This window comes from Saimiri boliviensis, chromosome 8, assembly GCF_048565385.1.
Source record: "Saimiri boliviensis isolate mSaiBol1 chromosome 8, mSaiBol1.pri, whole genome shotgun sequence".
In the NCBI taxonomy this organism is placed as follows: Eukaryota; Metazoa; Chordata; class Mammalia; order Primates; family Cebidae; genus Saimiri; species Saimiri boliviensis.
Window position 1 is genome coordinate 86,731,474 of NC_133456.1, and position 5,251 is coordinate 86,736,724.

Sequence of the window (5,251 nt, forward strand, 5' to 3'; positions counted from 1 at the left end):
CTTGATTCCCCAGACAGAAACCTATTCTGCATACATTCCTATAGCTGCCGATTTTTGTGATTCATAACATAGGCCAAAGAGTGTGCACACATAACTAACATGGCTAAGGCAATGCTTCGTATTACTTCAAACTGCCATGAAAGCTCTGGGAATCCTTATACCACAAGGTATCCAGAAGAGAAAGCAGCAGCCCAACCAAAGCAACAGACCTAAGCATCAGGCAAAACTGACCTGTTGTAAAAACTTAGTGTTTAAAAAATACTAAGACATTATTCCAATAAGCAGAAAATTCCTGTCTTCATATCAAACATACTTAATGTGACCTTACATTAAGTAAGGTATTCTCTCAGGTATTCAGCAAACAAAATCAATATCACAGAATAACCGAGTGAGGCACGACGGGATTACAAATTCCTTGCTCAGTGAGGGCACATAAAAAGCAGACTGAGCTTACCTTCATTGTTTCTTTATTATATCCCATAGTTCCCTTCACTAAATGTTAAAGACTTTGGACACATTTTGTCCCACGGTAAGGGAATTCTCCAACGTAATGCTTTCTAACAGAACCTCCCCTTAAAGTTACTGGGTATCTTTTACCCAATTCATAATTAAAGATATAATAGGACAGTTTCATAAGACTGATTTAACAAAATGTATATAGGTAAGTGAAGGAAACTATAGTCTCTCCACCATTCACAAAGTTCCCAGAATTCCAACCACAAGAGAAATCAATCATTTTACTACATATTTTGGAATTTTTGGCAGTAAGGAATGGTATCAGTGCCTGCCCATCATAGGTGCATTACACTTGCTTTCTAAAGCATGCCTTCGAAAGGACATTTTTAATTACGAATGACTACCAGTCATATTATCAAATACATATTATACATTTTGCAGTTTTATATTGGCCAAGAAGTTTCAGTTTTCAAAACTTGAAATACAATTTTTATAAATAAAATTTACTTCTAGGCCTTCTAATTTCAAATTAAAGTGATGAATCACAAGAATTTATACAAAAAATATTTAAAATTTTTTATTTTAACAGTTCCTGTTGGATAATGTATCCAACAGTCATTGACTGCTGCCAACTATGGCCTAATGTTTCACAAGTTATTTCAATATGAAAAGGATAAAGCAAAAGTGGTTATCTGCAAATCTGTACTTTGCACTTTATTATGCCCCATCAAAGGTAAAAATGAAATAGTCATTCCCCCCAGAAAAGCCAGAATAATTTCAGAAAGTCAGTTCTTGAACACCAAAAAAGTATTAAAAAATATAAAAAAGTTTTCAAGCGTATTACTTAAGTAAATCCTTTTATGAAAAAAGGGCCTGTATGACCCTTCAGAAAATGATTTTCTCAAGACCACAAAAGGTTCCCAACAACGGAAATTCGAGTGAAAAAGCAACTATTTTATATGGTAATGTAAGCCACATAGTAAAAAACTACAAACATTTCTATCTCACACCCTAAGTATGTCAAACAGCCAGTACACATGAAATCATATTTATCTGATATTGCATCTTACCTATGTGATAGTAAAAAGAACTGGAACCACCTAAAATAGTATCCATTAAAGGTTCTGTTTCATTGGTCTGCTTTTATTACTGGGAAAACAACGTGAGCCACATTTGTGAATGACAAAACTCATTTCCATTCTTTTTGGTTCTCTGCCACAAATGCCAGAGTCATACTTACTACAAACTATAGATGTTTGTGGGATTTAAGTACGTTTACACAAAAATGAACAAATCAAAATTCTGAGAGGAAAAAAGTATAAGATAAGTGTCTTGGGGGAGAAAAACAGCACACAGGCATGTCTAATATTGCATATAATTGGGGGTGGTTCTCCTTCAAGTAATTCCATGCTCAGATTGTTTTGCTTGATCAGAGATCATCCTAATGTTCAGGAGTTGTGGGGGAGGGGAAATCACCTAAGGGGCTCAGAGGCCATCTTCTCAGTATCCTGAAGTAGACTTATTCAATTTCTGCATATTTCTTTTGGTCTGTCCTACTTTTCAGATGGATCACAGCCAAAAACATATCTTTGTGATGTCAGAAGGCTGTATCTAACACACCTATAATGAATCCATCTTACAAGTTAAAACTCCAAATAAAATATCTAATCTGGAGTTTATTACTAATACACAAGTTAAGAAGAAATATTTATTTAGAAACCACTACAAAATGGCAGCTGTTTTTAGAGTTTAAGAGTCCAAGTTTAGTAAAATGTTTAGCAAAACATCTATAAGGTAAATATACCCTAATCGACAGGAAGGAAGCATGCATGTAACAAAAAAATCAAAATTGATTAAATGATTAAAGAGATGGAGGAAAACATGACATGTCAGTTGCAGGAAAAAAATTCCTGTTACTTTTTTTCCCATTGTGGTTATCAGAAAGGTCCTCAAAATTATCGCTTTGGTTTTTAAACTGATTCAAACATTAAAACGCTAATGGAAGTTTCAGTCCTATCCAAGCAAAAATGTCTAGATAAAAAAAACAAAAATCTGCCAAAAACCAAACAAACAAAAAAAGAAAGTCTTTAACTATGATCCAGTTTCCAGATGTCAATAGCCATAAATGGGTAGGTTATGAATTGCTAATTCCCATCTCCCGACCAATAAAAAGCAAACCAATAAAAAGCAAAAAAGCTCAGCAGTGAAAATTCCCAGGAAAGCAAGGTTTCTTCTTAGTCCTGAAGCAGCCATCGCCTAAGTGCTGCTCCCTGCAGCCAGCAGCATTAATGGACGCTGCACTGCTGTCCTTCCCTGGAGACAGCAGCCAGCACTACTCAAGCTTCTCACGTAGCAACCAGAGCTCCAGAGCCAGCAGCTGCTGCTGCCTTGTATACTCACCCCTGTGATCCAACCCAAAGGAACAACCTTCTCTTTACCCCACCCCCACTCCTTACACACACTTTTTTTTTTTTTTTTTTTTTGGACCAGTGCTCCAAGCCAGAAGGGGTGGAATTATGCTTTTAGAAAGAAACAATCCTAAGGTCACCCTTTTAAGCCAAGGCCTTTTATCAGAAAAACCAACATTTACCGAATTCTAAATATCCATTTTAATTAAGCCAGCAGTTTAGGAGTAAAGATTAAGCTTTGGTCTTTTGAAAGCCAATTTTCCAAGCACTCTACAGTCGAATTTAAATTTGCAGCTAGAAACACAGCCTTGTGTCATGTCCTACCAAAGGGCATAACAATTCGTTTTTCTACACATGACAGTATGAGTGAACCTTAAAGACTCCAATCCCATAACGGGCCCGAATTTTTGGCTACAGAAGAGAACTAATGATCCTGAGAAAACTGGAAGAAATCCAACAGAAAAAAAACGCCCTGTGTCCACCAAGTAGCCCAGACACCTCTGATTATGTGAGTATTCTCTGCTTTAGTCCTACCTTAGATCCCACACATCTAAAATTACCACTTAGAACTTTCTCTGTGACCTAAAAACGCTTAACAAAATTAACAACCAGAAAATAATTTCAAATAGGGAGTACACACTCTCCTGAAAAGCTCAGCACACTCCACTCAGCTGGATCCTCCCCAATCACAAGTATAGCTATGTAACATCTGCCCAACAAAGAAATGTAAATATGACCTTGGTCACAATTATGTCATCTAAAAACAACTTGTTTAGTCAAGTGATGAAGGGAATTAGCAGAGAGCTTGGGAATTCGTTCAAGTACCTATGTGCATGAAGGAAATTGGAGAAATGAACTTAAATATATAGACAAAGCCCAGTGGAACCCAAAGGTCTGGGCAAGAAATGAGTTACTGGTGAATACATTGCAGAAGTAACATGAGAAAGCAGAAAATGCAGGTCATACACGCACCCCTTACCCAGACCAGCAAAGCTGGCTGCAGCATCCGTATCCAAGAGAAAGACCACTGACGCCCAAGAAGTGAGACAAGCAAGGGCTCTACAGAATCAATTAGCATAGAAGGGGCTTTCCCAACAGTTAAACTTTCCCTCTCACGCGATTCACCTACTTGAACCAGGGCTCTTTCCCACCCTCCTCTTCGCATCCCCGACTTACACGCAGAGGAAAAGAGAATTCAAAAAGGGTAAAATATGCTGCCTTTGAAGATATTCTCACAAGATCGCTCTCCACGCCCAAGGCAAGTAAAACGACACAATCTGGCTCAACTCCAGGCTCGAACCCTACACATTCAATGAGGCTATCTCAGACACGCTGGGGCACACGCCACGGGAAGCCAGAGAACGCGAGGTGGGGGTGGCGAAGGTAATGCCTTTGGGAAGCAGCCATCTGAGGTGGGAAGCCAGAAAACGAGAGGGAAGGCGTCCAGGAAGATTACGGAGGGGAGGATCGGGGCCCCCAGAGCGATCGGAGTTGTCTGTCACAAGGCCGCGAGAACGGGGGTGGGGAGTGGGGGGATCCGGGAGAGGAAAAAAAAAGTATGCCTGTGCATTTCGAGCGGAGGGCAGCAAGAGGCCTCTCCTCAAGGGAAAGGTAAACGTGGAGTAGGCAGTTCCCAAGAAAGGGGGTGAAGAGGCGTGGGGGGAGGGGAAGCGTCCTGACCCAGGAAAGACATGAAAAAGGGAATGGGGTCGCCTAGATTAGAAGGGGCCTCTCTCCCCAGGAAAAAGGGGTGCAACGGTGTGTGCGAGGCGGCGAGGGGGATGAGAAGGGGCAGCATCCTCCTGCTAAGAGCTTGGGGAGGGCCAGGCCCATGACCCAAGGAGAGCAAGCGCGGGGAGACGGAGGAGGTGACCCTTCCCTCCCCTGGGGCCCGATCGTGAGGGTCGGTCTCTTTTCTGTCGGACCCTTACCTTGTCCCAGGCGCTGCCGGGGCCTGGGCCCGGGCTGCGGCGCACGGCACTCCCGGGAGGCGGCAGGACTCGAGTTAGGCCCAACGCGGCGCCACGGCGTTTCCTGGCCGGGAATGGCCCGTACCCGTGAGGTGGGGGTGGGGGGCAGAAAGGCGGAGCGAACCAAAGGCGGGGAGGGGGGAGGGCCAGGGAAAGAGGAGGGCCGGCACTACTGTGTTGGCGGACTGGCGGGACTGGGGCTGCGTGAGTCTCTGAGCGCAGGCGGGCGGCGGCCGCCCCTCCCCCGGCAGCGGCGGCGGCGGCGGCGGCAGCTCACTCAGCCCGCTGCCCGAGCGGAAACGCCACTGACCGCACGGGGATTCCCAGCGCCGGCGCCAGGGGCACCCGAGACACGCCCCCTCCCGCCGCGCCATTGGCCTCTCCGCCCACCGCCTCGCACCCATTGGTCCGCTCGCC

General features: G+C 43.6%; 1 protein-coding gene across 10 annotated transcripts in view; it reads right to left on the bottom strand.

Moving 5' to 3' along the window:
• SETD5 (SET domain containing 5) overlaps positions 1-5,141 on the bottom strand; it is an 84,071-nt gene extending 78,930 nt beyond the window's left edge. For 6 of the 10 annotated variants that reach the window (XM_010337837.3, XM_074404850.1, XM_074404846.1 and 3 more), the window contains exon 1: positions 4,796-5,141. The gene's annotated coding sequence lies outside the window, so the exon portion shown is untranslated. The remainder of the gene's footprint in view (positions 1-4,795) is intronic. The other 4 variants (XM_074404849.1, XM_010337836.3, XM_039478566.2 and 1 more) reach the window with 1 other exon arrangement.
• Positions 5,142-5,251: the final 110 nt, after the last annotated feature.